A 22,567-nucleotide genomic window follows, 5' to 3' on the forward strand; every position below is an offset into this window, starting at 1 on the left:
TAAGGGACTCCATTGATGCGAGAGGCAAGCGATATTGCTTCACAAACACAGGAGTCATGCCAGGGTCCGTGGGGATTGTTGTTGTGTGGATGTCAGTGCGACCACAGTCATACGAGTCTACCGCAAAGAGATCTTGGAAATCCAAGAAACTTTGTTTCAACTTTTGCTTTTGTTCCAGAGTCACACAGGCATCAGCTAGGTTGACTCTCTCTTCCACCATCTGCCTGAAGCCTGGAAAGACTTCTGGTTTGGCTATTTCAGCGGCCTCCTCCAGCTGGGTGGAGAAGTCCCTGGTCAGAGTGCTGATTTGGACTGGAGGCTTCAGGTGGGAAAGGCAGCCCTCATGGACCTGGAAAATCACCTCATCCCTCCTGAAATCACAAGTCACATCTTCCTTACCATAGGGGCAGGAAGTGTACACCAGGAAGTTCCCCCCATGCCGGGTAAAAATCCTGTCTGGTGTTGTATGGTCCTCACTGTCACTGTCAAAACAGTCCTTGGGGATTGGTCCTAACAGTTCATTTACAAGATCAATGGAGAAATGTCGGTCATCAACCGCCATTCCAATAATGGTGCCTGCGGCTAGAGTAATACTCTTTAAGTCGCTGTTATCCACCTCTATTGGAATGGTGTCATGTTCTATGTTGACTAATGGAGTTGGGTTTACCCCCAACCCTTGCTGTTGGAGAGAAGCATTTAGATGTATGTAAGCATCAGGGTTTTTCAACTCTTGTCCCCTTTTAACTTTCACTTCCAGGGAGAATTGTCGGGTCCTTTCTGGGATGGTGACTTCCTCTTTAACCTGAATTTCAACTGCATAAGGTAGCAATTGAGCTGACCTAAATGCTTTTTCTGGATCATCAAAGCCCATGGGATTATCCGCTAATCGGGACCAAGCTTTGAAGTTTATTAGGTCCAAACTAATGGCAAAGCGATTGAGAATGTCACTGCCTAAGTAAAAGGCGGCGGGGATGTCTCGCACGACCCAACAATTGTGGACTATGCTCTTGTTGCCAATGGAGATTTTGAGCATACACCTGCTTGGCAGGAGATGTTTGGAATTAGGTGCTTCCAGGTCCATTTCCCATTTGTCTATCAGTTTGAAGGGGGGAATGGCTGGATCTTTTGGGAGTTGGCGAAACATGGCTTCGCTGATGAAGCTCTTACCGTTGTTCACACACACTCGAGCGAGAACAGAGTCCTTCCCATCATTTAACTGAACAGGGATGAACAACTGCTCTCCAATTTGCTGAATATCAGCCAGGCTTTGAGCTGATTTCACATCTTTCTGGACTATAGGAGTGGGAGTTTCAGATTGTGGATTGGTATAGAATTTCAAAGTGTTTCCTTCCAGCGTGGAATACCACTTTAGACTGGAAGGAAGGTTGATTTTCAGAAATAGAGAGGACCCCCCATCACCAGTCTGTTGTCCTACTGCTATGACTGTCACGTCTGGAATTTGGCTATTCTGGAAGTGAAATTCTACTTGGTCAGATTTTTGTTCAACCATGTGGCAGGTGCCGTTTAAACTAACATGGTTGACACTCTGTTTTAATTTTATTGGTCGGCTAGTCTGGGTCCAGAGGACCTTGTTTACACAATCTATTAGGGGTGACAACCTTCTCAGGAGGTCATTCCCTAGTAAACAAGGGGTGCCCTCCGGGGTCACAACTATGACCGGGTGTTTCAATTTATGTCGCCCAATTTTAATGTCCAAGTCTGCAGTCCCCTCAGCGGGAATTTCCTTCCCGTCAAAGTTCTGTAGTTGTCCCGGAAGAGAGGTGAGAGGAATTTGGTAATTCTCTCCCCTTCCTGCATTCAGTTCGTCAAAGGCCCTTCTGGACAGAAGGGTAGCTTGAGATCCAGTGTCCACCAGTGCCGAGATTGTACCCTGCCCCTGTACTTGTACCGGGGCATAATATCTTCCCTCCTTCTCCTCAAGGGGGCACAGGTAATGTACATTTTTGGACAACTGGTGGGCTAACTTTCTGGTTTTGGACATTGCTAGCGAAGAGATTTGGGCAGAATTCTGTGGAGAGTCTTGGGAATCTGAAAGAAAAATTTGGCAACTGGAGATCAGAGCCATTGTGGGTTCCCCTGGTTCCAGTTCTGGGCCGCCCCCCCCCTTTTTGGAGGCAGTCCCCAGGATGGGTTTGAACCAGGGGACTTTCTTGCTGTTGGTTCTGGGATGAGATGGTGGGCGGCGGTAGCTCAGTCTCCCCATCTCCCCAGTCTGGATTTGCATCCCTAGGGACCCATTTTTCTTTGGGAGGAGTTCCCCCCTCTCTGAAGGAGAAGATCCTTTTCCCCGGATCCTCTGAGGATCCCTCTCCCTCAAATTGGAAGATCTGTACCTCCTCCTCAAACTGAGTCTGTTTGGGTCTTTTGTTTCTCCTACCCCCCCTCTGCTCCTTAGGAGGCAGACTTTCAGGGGCAAGAGATTTTGTTTCCGGTTCCTGGGTTTCCAGGGGCTGTTTACAAGTGAGGAAGGAAGCTTCCTCCAAGGCTTTACACCCCCCTTCCCTTTGTGCCTCCTCCCTGGGAACCGGTGAGTTATCGGGGTGCTGCCCCCATCATTGTTCTGGAGCACCAGGTCCAGAGTTGGGTGCGTTCTGCGCCGGCATGCCGATCTGAGGGTTCTGCTGAACCCTCAGTATGTGACCCAGATCCCGCGCCATGTTTTGAACCTGGCGCTCTAACTGGGAAACACGCTCAGGCTGATACGGGGCCCTGTTTTCTCCCCTGGGCTGATCCCGGGAAGGGTAGCTATCCCTTCTTTGGTAGTACCCCTGGTTGGGAAGATTTGGGTACCCCTCCACCCTTGGCCTCCCCTCTCCCGGATTCAGTGGTCTGGGCTCAGGGAATTGGGGAAAGAAGGATGGATGGTTTTGGGGCTGAAAGTCGGGTGGATATCTGGGGAAAAAGTTCTGCCCAGGGTTTGGTAAATTTCTGCCCTCCTGAGGGAAGTTTGGAGGGAAGTTCCCTGGGTTAGGTGCTTGGCTGGATCCCCCCCCTTGGGCTGGAGGAGTCTACACATAACCCAGGATGGGTCGATTTCCCTTGTAACGGGGACTTACATAATCAGGAGAGCGAGGGACCCCATTTGTGGGGCTGCCTCCTTGGCTCCCTGTCTGTGACTGACCCGAGGACCTTCTGGGCCTAGCATTATTAGGTGCAGGTAGGTTTTTAGGCCCCCCCATCTCCAAATCCAAAACGGGGGTGACCTTTACCTCTGCCACCTTGGCAGCAGCAGGGGTGCTGTTGGCTTTGGGGTTTTTCTGGGCATTACTTTTGCTATCTACCGGTTTCTGCACCTCATAGATCCGGGTAGCCTGTTCAATGACCCAGTCTAAAGATCTTTTCTCGTGAAAATCCCTCACGAGCTGGGTCATGATATATTTGGGCAAGGCATGGAAAAACGTATTAATAAATTCCCTGCTATCCGTGCGCACCCTTCTTGTGGTCTGTGCAAAAGCACGCTTTAACTCCTGCACAAATTCTTGTTGGGCCTGATCCTCCCCACATTGCAAATTGTAGGCTGCCTTGCGAGCCTCTTGAGGATTTCTGTGAACAGAAAAATGTTTCAAGATGGCCGCCTTATAGGTAGACCATCTTAAATGATTTTGGTCCTCCAGCCCCGCAAAGAAACTGGAGTATTCCGGGGAGAAGGTCCACTTTACATATTGAATACAGCTTTGGCTGTCCTTCAAATGGAAAGTCTCCATCATTTGTTCAAACAACTCTAAGTGCTCCCAAACAGAATACTTAGCGTTCTTATGGTAAGGCGTGATGACGCTCCTGATCGCCTTAATCTGCTTTAAGGGGTCCTTAAGCAAGGCCCTTTTTGCCTTATTGGCCTTTTTGGTTCGGGTAACCCTTGTCCATTCTTCCTCGGACTCAGAGGCACTGCTCCCAGAGGTTCCCGTCTGTTCTTCCAGGTTTTCCCGGATTCTGCGAGCCTGGGAATGGCTGGCAGAATGTGGGGACCTGGTCTCCTGTGTCCTGCGCAGTTCAGAGGAGTCTTCAGATTCCTCCTTGCTGCCAGGATTTGATGGGTACCCCCTCCACTGACCTAACTGGGCAGAGGTTTTCAGGATGCCCTTAATGGGCCTACTCTCCTGGGGTTCCCCATTGAACTGTACTGTACTTGGGTGCCCATACCCGGATGCCCACCCCTCCATTCCTGAGTGGTACTGGCCTATGAGCCCCATACTCTTAGCTGGATAGTAATCTGCCATCCCTGTGGCCCTGTGCTCATGTGCGCCAGGGGACATGGGGGTGGTAGAGTCCAGGGACTGGGGGAGATGAAGGCCCCTGATGTTAGGGCTCCTGAGGTTATGGTCAGGAGTCTCTCTTTCCCAGCGGACCTCATCTCTATCCGCCCCTGCTCCCTGTTGCAATGCAAGAGCCTGCATTTGTGCTTTCAGTTCCTCAGTCAAGGCCTTACTAGACTCTATCAGTCTCTCCTGCATCGCTACCTGTTGTTGGAGCCTATCATTGTGTTGACAGAGGGCCTCATTTTCCCTCTGTGCTTCCTGGTTGGTCCTGGAGAACTGGGCCAGTCTTTGCTGCAGGAGGTTTACCTCCTGAGCTGTGTCCCTATTGGCCTGCTCCTTTCTTGCCAGAGCCTCTTCCACCCTCCTGGTGTGCTCTAACAAGTTCTGGTTTTCTTTTTGGAGGTCACCCAGCCCCTGGAGGGACAGGTGATTTTCTTCCATTTTTCTTTTTAAATGGCAGACTTCCTGGCCTAAGGTATCCCTTTCCTGACTAAGAGCCTGCATCTGTGCCGCCAGGTCGTCCCTTTGCCTTTGGAAGGCACCAGCATTCTGGCGCTCCTGATCAAACTCTGCCTGGGTATCCAGGTCTTTCAGAATTAGTTTGTTGCTCTCTGCCTTCACTCTATCTAGGTGGCCTTGCAGGGTGACTACCTGCTCAGCACATACCCTGTTGAAGTCCAGTTGTTGCTCCAGCTTTTTCTGGTTTTGCAGTAGGGAGTCCAAACCTTCTTGGTATTCCTTCTGCAAGGCCAGAAATCTGGTATCCTGTTCTACCTTTTCCTGTTGCAGCACATCCATATCCTTCTTTATTTTAATGATGTGCTGCCTACTATCATCTTCTGACTCCTGGCTCCTCTGCAGCCTCTGCTCAGAAGAGACCAGGTCAGATTGGACCTTCTCTAACACCATCTGTTGCCTATTTGCCAGATTTTGGCTTTCAGCACATCTATCCTGCATGTCTCCCATATATAGGTACAGGTATGCCGCTATCCTAACAATCTTGTCGTGTTCATCTTTGGCCTTAGGAGCCATATATAGTTCACTCAGGGCCACATGTAATGGACCCTGATCTCTCCATAAATCTGACCCTGTTTCAGTGACCTGTCGCGTGATGGCCTGCAACCAGACTGTTTGGTCCTTGTGAGTCCACTCACCTCTCACAAATAACTTATGTAAGAAGTGCTCTCTGGCTATTTTCATGTCTACTAGGGTCGTCATTCTAGAGATTGGTCTCTGTCCTGACTTACAGAAGTTTGTATTTTATTCTTGCAAAACAGACCGTTTCCTAGAGCGTCCCTTTTAAGGAATGCTTCACAGCGTAATGCAGCGTGGTGATCCGACTGGATGTATGTATCCCGTCAGTTAGCACACTGTATTAAGCTGCACAAGTGGTATTCTAACCCAAACGTCCGGCTCGAGCCCCCAATTTGTAAGAGGATTCAATTCAACACTACAGCTAAGTCAACGCCTAGTCTATAATACTGAATGAAAACCCTTATTGATATATCTTTATGTCCAGTTCATGCGTTCTGGATGACTACCCCTATATAACACCCCTCTCTTGGAATCCCCCTGACCCCACTGAGCCAAGAAGTAGTTCTGTTTTGCAAGTTAAAAGGTTTATTTGATAATTTAAACAAGAGATGTATATATCACACCTTATAATAAATTAATAATTGAATAGCACACTTAATCTGATATGATAAAGATCAACAACGGAGAATCTGGCACTAGCACACTTCTTATAATCACTAATGAGTTGACATGAAATGGATAAGGTAGCACACTGGTAAATAGGAACAAAAGTATAATGTGGTAGAGGATGCTTTATGTAAGCTCAGGTGGATGCAATATTCAATGAATGCAGTACAGAAAATACTCAATATGATTTCAACCAAACAATGTAATCACTTTTCTCTGGCAATCCCCTCCCCCCCTTGATGCAAGGCAAGGAAATGGAAGGAAAACACACAGTTCTCAGAAATGCAATCAATGTAAATCAGTTCACCCCAGCAAGCTTACACTACAGAAAACAGATAGGAGTTTTGAAAACACGGGCAAAATGCTTTGATATGTGCTAGCAATGGATGAGAAATATGCTGGAAATGCTTTTAATTCCCTTTCTGAGGTTCAGGGTGAGTGGTATCTAGTTAATATTAGTCCAGGCTCACACTGGCAATGATGCAGGGATAGTTAGCAGGTTAAACGAATTTCTGGCAAATGGAAGGCAAGCAGCAGCAGTTTTTACATGTGAAGAAATTTGCAAATCGCGGTAAAATTCGCGAATGCGTGTTCCGCGATTGCGGTAAAACTCTAAGGGATAGGAATGCGGTTCTAGGTTCATAGGAAAGCCACGATTCTAAGCTTTCAGATAAAAGTTACTGCAAGTCTCTAGCCCAAACGGTTACAGAGTTATGACCGATTTAATAGAGGTCGTTTTTGGTTTTGCAAATTTTAAAAGCTCAAAATGACAAGTGGCAGATTTTGCAGCTAAAATGACAGGTGACAGCTAGGAGGCAGTTCTACTTAGGTTAAATAGATTGAATTATATGATTTTAACTAAGAGAGGTGTTCTGAGTTTTGCTGAGTACTCACAAGAGATTTTGAACCGGAAAGCGACTTGGTCACGGACTTCAGTCTGGTCAGGTCTTCCCGGGTTCTGCTCACAGCGCCTGGCCTCTGCTAGGCACCGGTTCTCTGGGTCGGGTCCTGCCTTCTCTTTGGATATTTCTGTCACCGGGTTCTTGCAAAAGTTCTTGGCAAAATTCAGACGGCTCGCCCGGCTGTCTGAAGAGTTCAGTTGCAAAAATATTTTGAGGCCTGCTGACAAATACTCTTGCTGGCAGTGGCCTTTTTGGTTAAGGTTCTGAAGTCTCTGTTTATCTTGGAGTCTAAGTGTTGGCTCTTTGAAGATTGATGGAGGTAAGTATGGATTTTTCCGGCAGAGCGTCCCGCTGCAGATGGAATTGAAGGTCCCTATCTGTCCTGTCTGTCTGCTTTTATGTGTTTAGAATGTGGGTGTGTTCTAGCATCACTGCCCTTACCTCTCTCTCAGCTTCTAATTGGTCAAACTTCCATTTATCATTTGATTGGGGAATGAACTGGGAGTCAGAGGGATGTCATTTTATGGCTTGCAGATAGGACACTCCTCTGTCAGATTGCACACATTCTATATTTGATAATAAAAGACATATTTCACAGTTACACAGTTGCTTGAAATTACATATACATGGTGTGGCTGAATTTAGCCATGTCTCTGTCCAAATCTGCTGTTTCTAAGAGCTTGCATTCAGAAATGGCACATAATTGACTTTTTAACTGATTTTTCAATTTCTGACATTGACCCAACTTTACATACATGTGCGCAGGGAGTATGGACATTAACTGATGAAGTTTCAGACTTTTAACATGCATACATTTAGAGTAATATCCACTTTTCCGCTAACACCCCCCTGAACATACCACCGGTTCTAAAAACCTCTTAAACTGTGGGCAGAAAAATCACAAGAATTATGGTATCATTTATAAAATTTTCACATGTCCGCTCTATGAGTTATTCATCTTTTTAGAGTTATGTTCTGGCTCCAAAGGGGTGTGGTTTCCTCTCAGCACAAGGTAGAAATACTGGTTTTTCCAGTTCTGCCAAGCCAGCTTGCTCTCACAGGCAGTGCCCCTCCCCTTTCCTCAGGAGGAAGCCACTTTTTACGACCATTTACGACTCCTGCCAATAAAACCTTTGCCTGAGCCAGGACAGGGCTTTGTTCAGAGCTCCTGTAGAGCACAGGTAATTCAATTATCAGATAGATGGCATATCCTTAGTGTGAGCAGCAAAAGGGCAGCTAGGCCTGGGAACACAGCTGTGACTCAAGTTTCACTCCTGATGGGGGTAGTTGCCAGGCAGAATTCAGTTCCTTAAACCAGACTTTCAGCTAACTGTCATGTTTTCTGTTGCTTTTTAAATTAACTTGCAATTTTACACATGCAGCTAGAATGCTGATTCTAAGTTTAAACTATGACATTTAAACAATTGCAAAGGCATGTGACACCATACATAGGTCACTCATTTAATCTAAACATTTTCGATTTTAGTGTCTTTAAATCCAGTGCAACTTAAACTGCTGCAATCCACAGCTCAGCCAGTCTTGTTATAAACCTTCAAGTCACTTCAGAATATCACTTTACATTGTATCCACCTCTCAGTAAGTCTTTCTTTAGCCTGCTTTGGGTTCAATCAGTTTTACACAAAAAAGTAAAATCTGGTGTGGTTTTAAAATGCCGGCTTTTGGATAGTGGTGAGTACTGGTACTGCACCCATTTTTGAGATTTAAGAAATGAATTCCCCACCATTCTAGGTTGCATTTGGCAATCAGCATTGCCATTCCCAATGGTTTCAGACTACTGTGCGGGTAGTCCAATGGTGGTTTTAAAGCGCTTTGAAGCTAACCGGCGCTACTGTTATTCCTTTGGCAACCCATTTCCCTCATGGCAACCCGGCCTTTCATTCTCGCACTGGTGGGTGGCAAGTGAGGCAACCATTTCGGTGTGCGCACAAACTGCGCAGCTTTCCTGGATTTCGGCGCACATGTGGGTTTTCCGCCATCTTGAATTTTCTAAGCCCACAGCACCAAATGTTGTGGCATGATAGCTTAAACGTGGGTCAGGACACCCAACAACGTCAACTGGCCTTCCTCTGCCTGCGGACGTGGCTATCCAGGTCCGGGTTGAGCCTGTCCTGGCTGGTGTGGCGTTGCGTCAACGGGCCATGCGAGGTGACCTGCAGTCTTTTCATGGAGAGACTGCACGTCATCTCGAATGGCTCGTTGACCACGTCAGCCTGCTGGGACAGGTCACCCAGACCGGATTCCTCCATCTGATGGGGCTTGTTCCGACCCCCTCCTCAACTGGACCCCCTACGCGCCAGTCGTCCTCTGTGCCATCTTCCCACCCATCAGTCACCTGGGTGCCCTGTGGAGCTGCCTCTGACAGTGCGGCCAGGCTGGTGGAGGAGGCATCCCTGCCACAGTCGGGAGTCGGACGTCCAGCAGGGGTGGCCACATCAACAACTGCACCCCAGCCGGCGGAGGATGTGCAGGCAGCAGGAGGCAGTGCACGGGCAGAGGCAGAGCAGCAGCAGCAACATGGTGGGAACCATGAAGGCTCGGGGCCTTCGACATCGGAGAGGCAGGCATCGGCCGGAGGGCAGGAGGACCCAGGACAGAGAGTGTCTTCCGTGTGGCAGCGGTTGGGCCACGCCATAGGTGCGGAGCGGCGGCGGGCGGAAGAGGCGCGGCTCACAATGGTCAGGGCGGAGAACTCCATGCGGAGGGCCCTGAGGCGGGCCGAGTGCCTCGAGGCAATCCGCAGGGGGTTGGAGGAGGACACGGCGTCATCCCTGCGGACCCTCGGGGCCATGGAACTGGACCGCCTCCGGGACATCGAACAGGAGTTCGATGATGCCCTGGCCCGGAACACCACAGAGTGAGCCGCTGGACTTGCCCGCCGCCTTTGTATATAGTTCTTTAGTTTTAGGTTTCCTTTGTTTTTTCTTATGATTTGGAGTCGACGGACACTGCTCCACTTTTTGTATATAGTTGATATTTAGGTAGGTTTTTTAGGAGGTTTCCTTAGTTCATTTGTGATGATGGACCCTTGTTATTTTTGTACATAGTTCTTTGTTGCACGGAGAGTTTTGACATTTCACTTTGGACAAAATTTTTTGGATTAGATTTTCTAGTTTTGTGTTTTTATGCGGACATGCAGCTTCTTTTTTCACATTTACATTGTAGTTAGTTTTCTTTCTTTAGCATTCGTATTTTTTTCTAATACATTTTTTTTTCCATTGTTCACTGTGTGGTTTCATCTCATTGGTTTCATGCATGTCATGTTGTGTGTTTTCCCATTCAATTGGAAAATATGTGTGTGACGGACATGGGTTCATTTGCTTCATGAACATTGGGGGTGTAACATGTGATTTCCATTTCCATGTGGGTGAATGGGTTACTTGGTAGGGCTTTTTGGCTGTGGAGGCTGACCATTACGCACATGATTGGGGATTGTGAGGACCTGGTGGGGGCTCCACATGGTGGCAGGGGGGTGGGGGTGGTGGGAGACATGAGTGGGGGCCTGGTGGAGGCTGCCCCTACACTGCTGGGGGGTGGGGGTGGTGGGAGACATGAGTGGGGGCCTGGTGGAGGGTGCCCCTGCACTGCTGGGGTGTGGGGGGGGTGGGAGACATGAGTGGGGGCCTGGTGGAGGCTGCCCCTGCACTGCTGGGGTGTGGGGGTGGTGGGAGACATGAGTGGGGGCCTGGTGGAGGCTGCCCCTGCACTGCTGGGGTGTGGGGGTGGTGGGAGACATGAGTGGGGGCCTGGTGGAGGGTGCCCCTGCACTGCTGGGGGGTGGGGGTGGTGGGAGACATGAGTGGGGGCCTGGTGGAGGCTGCCCCTGCACTGCTGGGGGGTGGGGGTGGTGGGAGACATGAGTGGGGGCCTGGTGGAGGGTGACCCTGGTGGCTGGGGGGTGGGGGTGGTGGGAGACATGAGTGGGGGCCTGGTGGAGGGTGACCCTGCACTGCTGGGGTGTGGGGGTGGTGGGAGACATGAGTGGGGGCCTGGTGGAGGCTGCCCCTGCACTGCTGGGGTGTGGGGGTGGTGGGAGACATGAGTGGGGGCCTGGTGGAGGCTGCCCCTGCACTGCTGGGGGGTGGGGGTGGTGGGAGACATGAGTGGGGGCCTGGTGGAGGGTGACCCTGGTGGCTGGGGGGTGGGGGTGGTGGGAGACATGAGTGGGGGCCTGGTGGAGGGTGACCCTGCACTGCTGGGGGGTGGGGGTGGTGGGAGACATGAGTGGGGGCCTGGTGGGGGCTGGCCATGGTGGCAGGGGGGTGGGGTTGGTGGGAGACATGAGTGGGGGCCTGGTGGAGGCTGCCCCTGCACTGCTGGGGGGTGGGGGTGCAGGGGGACATGAGTGGGGGCCTGGTGGAGGTTGACCCTGCACTGCTGGGGGGTGGGGGTGGTGGGAGACATGAGTGGGGGCCTGGTGGAGGGTGCCCCTGCACTGCTGGGGGGTGGGGGTGGTGGGAGACATGAGTGGGGGCCTGGTGGAGGCTGCCCCTGCACTGCTGGGGTGTGGGGGTGGTGGGAGACATGAGTGGGGGCCTGGTGGAGGGTGACCCTGGTGGCTGGGGTGTGGGGGTGGTGGGAGACATGAGTGGGGGCCTGGTGGAGGCTGCCCCTGCACTGCTGGGGGGTGGGGGTGCAGGGGGACATGAGTGGGGGCCTGGTGGAGGTTGACCCTGCACTGCTGGGGGGTGGGGGTGGTGGGAGACATGAGTGGGGGCCTGGTGGAGGGTGCCCCTGCACTGCTGGGGTGTGGGGGTGGTGGGAGACATGAGTGGGGGCCTGGTGGAGGGTGACCCTGGTGGCTGGGGGGTGGGGGTGGTGGGTGACATGAGTGGGGGCCTGGTGGAGGCTGCCCCTGCACTGCTGGGGGGGTGGGGGTGGTGGGAGACATGAGTGGGGGCCTGGTGGAGGCTGCCCCTGCACTGCTGGGGTGTGGGGGTGGTGGGAGACATGAGTGGGGGCCTGGTGGAGGCTGCCCCTGCACTGCTGGGGTGTGGGGGTGGTGGGAGACATGAGCGGGGGCCTGGTGGAGGGTGACCCTGGTGGCTGGGGTGTGGGGGTGGTGGGAGACATGAGTGGGGGCCTGGTGGAGGCTGCCCCTGCACTGCTGGGGGGTGGGGGTGCAGGGGGACATGAGTGGGGGCCTGGTGGAGGTTGACCCTGCACTGCTGGGGGGTGGGGGTGGTGGGAGACATGAGTGGGGGCCTGGTGGAGGGTGCCCCTGCACTGCTGGGGGGTGGGGGTGGTGGGAGACATGAGTGGGGGCCTGGTGGAGGCTGCCCCTGCACTGCTGGGTTGTGGGGGTGGTGGGAGACATGAGTGGGGGCCTGGTGGAGGGTGACCCTGGTGGCTGGGGGGTGGGGGTGGTGGGAGACATGAGTGGGGGCCTGGTGGAGGGTGACCCTGGTGGCTGGGGGGTGGGGGTGGTGGGTGACATGAGTGGGGGCCTGGTGGAGGCTGCCCCTGCACTGCTGGGGGGTGGGGGTGGTGGGAGACATGAGTGGGGGCCTGGTGGAGGGTGCTCCTGCACTGCTGGGGTGTGGGGGTGGTGGGAGACATGAGTGGGGGCCTGGTGGAGGGTGCCCCTGCACTGCTGGGGTGTGGGGGTGGTGGGAGACATGAGTGGGGGCCTGGTGGAGGCTGCCCCTGCACTGCTGGGGGGTGGGGGTGCAGGGGGACATGAGTGGGGGCCTGGTGGAGGTTGACCCTGCACTGCTGGGGGGTGGGGGTGGTGGGAGACATGAGTGGGGGCCTGGTGGAGGGTGACCCTGGTGGCTGGGGGGTGGGGGTGGTGGGAGACATGAGTGGGGGCCTGGTGGAGGGTGACCCTGCACTGCTGGGGTGTGGGGGTGGTGGGAGACATGAGTGGGGGCCTGGTGGAGGGTGACCCTGCACTGCTGGGGTGTGGGGGTGGCGGGAGACATGAGTGGGGGCCTGGTGGAGGGTGACCCTGGTGGCTGGGGGGTGGGGGTGGTGAGAGACATGAGTGGGGGCCTGGTGGAGGGTGACCCTGCACTGCTGGGGGGTGGGGGTGGTGGGAGACATGAGTGGGGGCCTGGTGGGGGCTGCCCATGGTGGCAGGGGGGTGGGGGTGGTGGGAGACATGAGTGGGGGCCTGGTGGAGGCTGCCCCTGCACTGCTGGGGGGTGGGGGTGCAGGGGGACATGAGTGGGGGCCTGGTGGAGGTTGACTCTGCACTGCTGGGGGGTGGGGGCGGTGGGAGACATGAGTGGGGGCCTGGTGGAGGGTGCCCCTGCACTGCTGGGGGTGGGGGTGGTGGGAGACATGAGTGGGGGCCTGGTGGAGGCTGCCCCTGCACTGCTGGGGTGTGGGGGTGGTGGGAGACATGAGTGGGGGCCTGGTGGAGGGTGACCCCGGTGGCTTGGGGGGTGGGGGTGGTGGGTGACATGAGTGGGGGCCTGGTGGAGGCTGCCCCTGCACTGCTGGGGGGTGGGGGTGGTGGGAGACATGAGTGGGGGCCTGGTGGAGGGTGCCCCTGGTGGCGGGGGGGTGGGGGTGATAGGGGACATGAGTGGGGGCCTGGTGGAGGCTGCCCCTGCACTGCTGGGGGGTGGGGGTGGTGGGAGACATGGATGGGGGCCTGGTGGAGGGTGCCCCTGGTGGCGGGGGGTGGGGGTGATAGGGGACATGAGTGGGCCTGGTGGAGGCTGCCCCTGCACTGCTGGGGGGTGGGGGTGCAGGGGGACATGAGCAGGTGTGCAGGGTAGTCCCCTGTTTTGTGGGCTGCCTGCAGGGGCCGTGGAGGGTGTACAGGGAACACCTGTGAGGACCCACCCAGCCTAATTGCGTGTGATAATTCCCGCACACCCCTGTAATACACGTACCTGGCCAAATCGCATGTGAGAATTCCCGCGCACCCCTGTAATACACGTACCCAGCCGAATCGCGTGTAGAACTTCCCGTGTACCCCTGTAATACACGTACCCAGCCAAATCGCGTGTGATAATTCCCACATACCCCTGTAATACACGTACCCTGGCCAATCGCGTGTAGAACTTCCCACGCACCCCTGTAATACACGTACCAAGCCAAATCGCGTGTGATAATTCCCACGCACCCCTGTAATACACGTACCTGGCCAAATCGCATGTGAGAATTCCCGCGCACCCCTGTAATACACGTACCCAGCCGAATCGCGTGTAGAACTTCCCGTGTACCCCTGTAATACACCTACCCAGCTAAATCGCGTGTGATAATTCCCGCGCACCCCTGGAATACACGTACCCAGCCAAATCGCGTGTGATAATTCCCGCGCACCCCTGTAATACACGTACCCAGCCAAATCGCGTGTGATAATTCCTGCGTACCCCTGTGACACACGTGCCCTGGCTAATCGCGTGTAAAACTTCACGCGTACCCCTGTAATACACGTACCCTGGCTAATCGCGTGTATAACTTCACGCGTACCCCTGATATGCACGTTACCCGCTTTGCGTTCCTTGTTTGGCAGCCCTGTGGACTGGTCCAGGGTTAGCGCTGCCCTTTGCGATGATTTAGCGATTTTGATGGCTTTTCCTTGCGCGAGGGCGTTCTTGGGGGCGTTACTGGCGCTGCTGCAGGGTCGCTGCGATACTCTGCGCCACGGCTGGTTTGGGAGCCTGAAATCCATGAATACGCTGTGCGCGGAAATCGGTTTTAGCGCATGTGCCTGGCGCAGACAATCGCACGCGGACTCTCTGCGCCAGCCGCTTGCGACACTTTTCTGCGAAATTCTATGAATTACCCTGCATGTCGGTCTGTCCCTTATGAAGGTTTTAGCTGATAATTATTCTGCACCTCCTGGCATTCAAAGGCTAGTTATTCTTTAATGAATCTAGATAAATATGTCTTGTGCAATGGGAATAATTATATTGTGTTCTCTTCAAGCTTTCCAATCCCTCCCTAATTTCTCAGTAATCTTGGATGGTCCATGCAGCTACTGTCTGCGCCCTGCATGGGTCTGTGTCGAAATGATTTCAGCAGTTTGAATTTCATCAAGCCTCAAAGCCTTCCATTCATTTAAATGCTTGCTGAATTTTCCATTTTGAAAAAGATGGCTGCCCATTACTGTTGCATTTCTATGTTAGTGAGCTATAAATGTATATTGTTCATTTTAGTTTAGTTTATTTTATTTGATAATGCGTAACATAACCCAGGGGTAGCCGGGCGCAGCAGTGAAAGAATGCTTAAGCTTGGTTACATACAGTAAATGCATACATATTATAACAGTATTTACAGTGCAAATGTACAGCAAATCACACAGGGGGGAAGGGATAGTCTATGTTACAAGTTTCAGTAGAGTACAAGTTTCAGAATATTTACATGCATAAGTCCAAAGGTTAAGGCCGGGTTCCAGTTTAGTGGGTGTCATTAGTCTGGAGCCAACTTTTCACTTTACATCTGAATCTAGAGTATGGTTGATCATCTCTTAGTGCAGATGGAAGTGCATTCCAGGGCTGGGCAGCTCTAACGGGGAAGCTCACGCCACCCTATTTTGTGAGTCTGAATTTAGGGATTTCGAGTAGAAGGTGACTGGAGGCTCTGGTGTGGTGGCTGGATGTTTTTCTAGTCAGTCTAGCCGCTATATATGGTGGCGCTGCATTGTTAAGTCCTTTGTAGGTGATAGATAGCGTCTTGAGGAGGATTCTATCACTAATTTTTTACCAGTGGTGATCTTTCCTAATGTTAGTGATATGCTCTCTACGGGGTATGTTTAAGGCTGCTCTAAGAACATTGTTGTGCATTATTTGCATTCTATTTATGATAGTTTTATTAGCACCTGCGTATAGGGCATTACAGTAATCTAGTTTAGACATTATTAATGCGTTGGCTAGTGTGATGCAGTTAGTTTTGGAAAGGTAGGGTCTACAGGCTCCGATTAGTTTGCAGGCGTAGGCTGTCGATGAAGCCAGGGAGTTGACTTGTTTTTTGAAAGATAGTGTAGAATCAATGTAGAAGCCAAGTGTTTTAACCTCGGTTACCACCTTGATTATGTTACCATCTATATTAAAGGCCGAATAGCTAGGGCTAAGTTTTTTGAGGCTAGAGTCGGAACCCAGGATCAGTATCTCTGTTTTGTCATCATTCAGGCAGAGGCCGTGAGAGGCCATCCATGCCTGAATGATGAGGTAGATCTTGTTTACTAGGGCTGAGTCTGTGACAAAGTTGCCGAAAGTGGTATGAGGATCTGCGCATCGTCTGCGTAATTGTTATAGGTTACCCCCAGTCTGTCAAGTTTGTCGAAAAGAGTGGCTTAGTAAAGATATTGTACATTGTAGGAGAGACACATGAACCTTGTGGGACACCACAGGTGAATTGTATTGGGTCCGCTGAGGCTGAGGGGGAGAAGACTCTCATCGTACGGTTAGCTAGGAAGGACTGTACCCAGGCTATAGCTTCACTTGAGAAATGGGCGGCAGACTCTAGATGCTTACATAATACTGCATGGTCAACCAGGTCGAAGGCCGCATATAAATCAAGGAGGAAGAGCATAGCTGTTTTACCTTTGTCCTTCAACTCGTCGATCAGTGTCTTAAGGTCAATTAAGGCTGTTTCAGTACCGTGTAGAGGTCTGAATCCGGATTGGCGTGATCTAGTAGTTGGCTCGTCTCCAGATATTTTTGGATCTGGAGGTAGGCTACTCTGTCAATGATTTTAAGAAGGAACGGGACCCTGGTGATAGGCCTGCAGTTGGTCGGGATGGCTGGGTCAAGGGTCTGCTTTTTGAGGAGAGGCAATACCCATGATTCTTTAAGGTTGGTGGGCACCGTGCTGGTTCTAAAGGAGGCATTGATTAACTTAGAGATGAAGGGTGCTAAGTCTCTCATGGCGTCCTTAATTATTTGAGCAGGGCAGTTACCGCCCTGGCAAAAGATGGTTTCAGGGATGAGATGACCTTTTCAGTTTCCAGTATGGAGATGTTGGTAAACCTGAATGGTATACAACTGCCTGGTCCATCTGTACTAGGCGTTTCTATCAGAGGGGTGGTATGGTTCCTGCGGAATTCAAGGAGGCTTTCTTGGTTGCAATTTTGGATTGTAGCATTGTTATCTTATTTGCTAATGCATTTTGGATGCTCGTGCACCACTGTTTGTCCTTGGGGACATTGTCCGTGGGAGCAATAGGGTTTTCCATTTCCCTGAGGATGGAGAAGAGTTCCTTAGAGTTGGAATTGGCTTTGCTGATTCTTTCGTAGAATGCATTTGTTTTGGTTTGGATTATTTCTTTTTTGTATTTGCTCGGCTCGCGAGGTTGGCAAGTAAGGTTTTATTCTCATCTGATGGTGAATGTCTCCAGATAGCTTGGAGTTTACGTTTTTGGATGTGTAGTTCTTTGAGGTGGGGGGTGAACCAGGAATTGAGGTGTGATTCTTGGTTACTTTTACGTAGTTTGATAGGGGCAATGGTGTCCAGTGCTTTGGCCATAGAGCTGTTAAATGTATCAACTAATGAGTTAGGGTCAGGGTTGTTGGTGCTAGCAGTAAGGGCAGGTAGGAGGAGAGGGAGTAGTTTATCCATAGTGATATCCTTCTTGCTTCTGGTAGGCTTAGGTGGTACAATTTTACTATTTTCTATTTGAAAGGGTACTATGATAGATGAAAAGCGGATGAGATGGTGGTCTGTTCAGGTTTGAGGTATGATATTGGTAATGGCCCCCACTCATGTCTCCCACCACCCCCACACCCCAGCAGTGCAGGGTCACCCTCCACCAGGCCCCCACTCATGTCTCCCACCACCCCCACCCCCCAGCCACCAGGGTCACCCTCCACCAGGCCCCCACTCATGTCTCCCACCACCCCCACCCCCCAGCAGTGCAGGGTCAACCTCCACCAGGCCCCCACTCATGTCCCCCTGCACCCCCACCCCCCAGCAGTGCAGGGGCAGCCTCCACCAGGCCCCCACTCATGTCTCCCACCACCCCCACCCCCCTGCCACCATGGGCAGCCCCCACCAGGCCCCCACTCATGTCTCCCACCACCCCCACCCCCCAGCAGTGCAGGGTCACCCTCCACCAGGCCCCCACTCATGTCTCTCACCACCCCCACCCCCCAGCCACCAGGGTCACCCTCCACCAGGCCCCCACTCATGTCTCCCACCACCCCCACACCCCAGCAGTGCAGGGTCACCCTCCACCAGGCCCCCACTCATGTCTCCCACCACCCCCACACCCCAGCAGTGCAGGGTCACCCTCCACCAGGCCCCCACTCATGTCTCCCACCACCCCCACCCCCCAGCCACCAGGGTCACCCTCCACCAGGCCCCCACTCATGTCTCCCACCACCCCCACCCCCCAGCCACCAGGGTCACCCTCCACCAGGCCCCCACTCATGTCTCCCACCACCCCCACACCCCAGCAGTGCAGGGGCAGCCTCCACCAGGCCCCCACTCATGTCTCCCACCACCCCCACCTCCCAGCAGTGCAGGGGCACCCTCCACCAGGCCCCCACTCATGTCTCCCACCACCCCCACCCCCCAGCAGTGCAGGGTCAACCTCCACCAGGCCCCCACTCATGTCCCCCTGCACCCCCACCCCCTAGCAGTGCAGGGGCAGCCTCCACCAGGCCCCCACTCATGACTCCCACCACCCCCACACCCCAGCCACCAGGGTCACCCTCCACCAGGCCCCCGCTCATGTCTCCCACCACCCCCACACCCCAGCAGTGCAGGGGCAGCCTCCACCAGGCCCCCACTCATGTCTCCCACCACCCCCACACCCCAGCAGTGCAGGGGCAGCCTCCACCAGGCCCCCACTCATGTCTCCCTCCACCCCCACCCCCCCCAGCAGTGCAGGGGCAGCCTCCACCAGGCCCCCACTCATGTCACCCACCACCCCCACCCCCCAGCCACCAGGGTCACCCTCCACCAGGCCCCCACTCATGTCTCCCACCACCCCCACACCCCAGCAGTGCAGGGGCACCCTCCACCAGGCCCCCACTCATGTCTCCCACCACCCCCACCCCCCAGCAGTGCAGGGTCAACCTCCACCAGGCCCCCATTCATGTCCCCCTGCACCCCCACCCCCCAGCAGTGCAGGGGCAGCCTCCACCAGGCCCCCACTCATGTCTCCCACCACCCCCACCCCCCTGCCACCATGGGCAGCCCCCACCAGGCCCCCACTCATGTCTCCCACCACCCCCACCCCCCAGCAGTGCAGGGTCACCCTCCACCAGGCCCCCACTCATGTCTCTCACCACCCCCACCCCCCAGCCACCAGGGTCACCCTCCACCAGGCCCCCACCCATGTCTCCCACCACCCCCACACCCCAGCAGTGCAGGGTCACCCTCCACCAGGCCCCCACTCATGTCTCCCACCACCCCCACACCCCAGCAGTGCAGGGTCACCCTCCACCAGGCCCCCACTCATGTCTCCCACCACCCCCACCCCCCAGCCACCAGGGTCACCCTCCACCAGGCCCCCACTCATGTCTCCCACCACCCCCACCCCCCTGCCACCATGGGCAGCCCCCACCAGGCCCCCACTCATGTCTCCCACCACCCCCACCCCCCAGCAGTGCAGGGTCACCCTCCACCAGGCCCCCACTCATGTCTCTCACCACCCCCACCCCCCAGCAGTGCAGGGTCAACCTCCACCAGGCCCCCACTCATGTCTCCCACCACCCCCACACCCCAGCAGTGCAGGGGCAGCCTCCACCAGGCCCCCACTCATGTCTCCCACCACCCCCACACCCCAGCAGTGCAGGGGCAGCCTCCACCAGGCCCCCACTCATGTCTCCCACCACCCCCACCCCCCAGCAGTGCAGGGGCAGCCTCCACCAGGCCCCCACTCATGTCACCCACCACCCCCACCCCCCAGCCACCAGGGTCACCCTCCACCAGGCCCCCACTCATGTCTCCCACCACCCCCACACCCCAGCCACCAGGGTCACCCTCCACCAGGCCCCCGCTCATGTCTCCCACCACCCCCACACCCCAGCAGTGCAGGGTCAACCTCCACCAGGCCCCCACTCATGTCTCCCACCACCCCCACACCCCAGCAGTGCAGGGGCAGCCTCCACCAGGCCCCCACTCATGTCTCCCACCACCCCCCTGCCACCATGGGCAGCCCCCACCAGGCCCCCACTCATGTCTCCCACCACCCCCACCCCCCAGCAGTGCAGGGTCACCCTCCACCAGGCCCCCACTCATGTCTCTCACCACCCCCACCCCCCAGCCACCAGGGTCACCCTCCACCAGGCCCCCACTCATGTCTCCCACCACCCCCACACCCCAGCAGTGCAGGGTCACCCTCCACCAGGCCCCCACTCATGTCTCCCACCACCCCCACACCCCAGCAGTGCAGGGTCACCCTCCACCAGGCCCCCACTCATGTCTCCCACCGCCCCCACCCCCCAGCCACCAGGGTCACCCTCCACCAGGCCCCCACTCATGTCTCCCACCACCCCCACCCCCCAGCAGTGCAGGGTCAACCTCCACCAGGCCCCCACTCATGTCCCCCTGCACCCCCACCCCCCAGCAGTGCAGGGGCAGCCTCCACCAGGCCCCCACTCATGTCTCCCACCACCCCCACCCCCCAGCAGTGCAGGGTCAACCTCCACCAGGCCCCCACTCATGTCCCCCTGCACCCCCACCCCCCAGCAGTGCAGGGACAGCCTCCACCAAGCCCCCACTCATGTCTCCCACCACCCCCACACCCCAGCCACCAGGGTCACCCTCCACCAGGCCCCCGCTCATGTCTCCCACCACCCCCACACCCCAGCAGTGCAGGGGCAGTCTCCACCAGGCCCCCACTCATGTCTCCCACCACCCCCACACCCCAGCAGTGCAGGGGCAGCCTCCACCAGGCCCCCACTCATGTCTCCCACCACCCCCACCCCCCCAGCAGTGCAGGGGCAGCCTCCAACAGGCCCCCACTCATGTCACCCACCACCCCCACCCCCCAGCCACCAGGGTCACCCTCCACCAGGCCCCCACTCATGTCTCCCACCACCCCCACACCCCAGCAGTGCAGGGGCACCCTCCACCAGGCCCCCACTCATGTCTCCCACCACCCCCACCCCCCAGCAGTGCAGGGTCAACCTCCACCAGGCCCCCACTCATGTCCCCCTGCACCCCCACCCCCCAGCAGTGCAGGGGCAGCCTCCACCAGGCCCCCACTCATGTCTCCCACCACCCCCACCCCCCTGCCACCATGGGCAGCCCCCACCAGGCCCCCACTCATGTCTCCCACCACCCCCACCCCCCAGCAGTGCAGGGTCACCCTCCACCAGGCCCCCACTCATGTCTCTCACCACCCCCACCCCCCAGCCACCAGGGTCACCCTCCACCAGGCCCCTACTCATGTCTCCCACCACCCCCACACCCCAGCAGTGCAGGGTCACCCTCCACCAGGCCCCCACTCATGTCTCCCACCACCCCCACACCCCAGCAGTGCAGGGTCAACCTCCACCAGGCCCCCACTCATGCCCCCCTGCACCCCCACCCCCCAGCAGTGCAGGGGCAGCCTCCACCAGGCCCCCACTCATGTCTCCCACCACCCCCACACCCCAGCCACCAGGGTCACCCTCCACCAGGCCCCCGCTCATGTCTCCCACCACCCCCACACCCCAGCAGTGCAGGGGCAGCCTCCACCAGGCCCCCACTCATGTCTCCCACCACCCCCACGCCCCAGCAGTGCAGGGGCAGCCTCCACCAGGCCCCCACTCATGTCTCCCACCACCCCCACCCCCCAGCAGTGCAGGGGCAGCCTCCACCAGGCCCCCACTCATGTCACCCACCACCCCCACCCCCCAGCCACCAGGGTCACCCTCCACCAGGCCCCCACTCATGTCTCCCACCACCCCCACACCCCAGCAGTGCAGGGGCACCCTCCACCAGGCCCCCACTCATGTCTCCCACCACCCCCACCCCCCAGCAGTGCAGGGTCAACCTCCACCAGGCCCCCACTCATGTCCCCCTGCACCCCCACCCCCCAGCAGTGCAGGGGCAGCCTCCACCAGGCCCCCACTCATGTCTCCCACCACCCCCACCCCCCTGCCACCATGGGCAGCCCCCACCAGGCCCCCACTCATGTCTCCCACCACCCCCACCCCCCAGCAGTGCAGGGTCACCCTCCACCAGGCCCCCACTCATGTCTCTCACCACCCCCACCCCCCAGCCACCAGGGTCACCCTCCACCAGGCCCCCACTCATGTCTCCCACCACCCCCACACCCCAGCAGTGCAGGGTCACCCTCCACCAGGCCCCCACTCATGTCTCCCACCACCCCCACACCCCAGCAGTGCAGGGTCACCCTCCACCAGGCCCCCACTCATGTCTCCCACCACCCCCACCCCCCAGCCACCAGGGTCACCCTCCACCAGGCCCCCACTCATGTCTCCCACCACCCCCACCCCCCAGCAGTGCAGGGTCAACCTCCACCAGGCCCCCACTCATGTCCCCCTGCACCCCCACCCCCCAGCAGTGCAGGGGCAGCCTCCACCAGGCCCCCACTCATGTCTCCCACCACCCCACCCCCCTGCCACCATGGGCAGCCCCCACCAGGCCCCCACTCATGTCTCCCACCACCCCCACCCCCCAGCAGTGCAGGGTCACCCTCCACCAGGCCCCCACTCATGTCTCTCACCACCCCCACCCCCCAGCCACCAGGGTCACCCTCCACCAGGCCCCCACTCATGTCTCCCACCACCCCCACACCCCAGCAGTGCAGGGT

This window comes from Ambystoma mexicanum, chromosome 4p (assembly GCF_040938575.1).
Source record: "Ambystoma mexicanum isolate Mex_15411 chromosome 4p, UKY_AmexF1_1, whole genome shotgun sequence".
Classification (NCBI taxonomy): Eukaryota; Metazoa; Chordata; class Amphibia; order Caudata; family Ambystomatidae; genus Ambystoma; species Ambystoma mexicanum.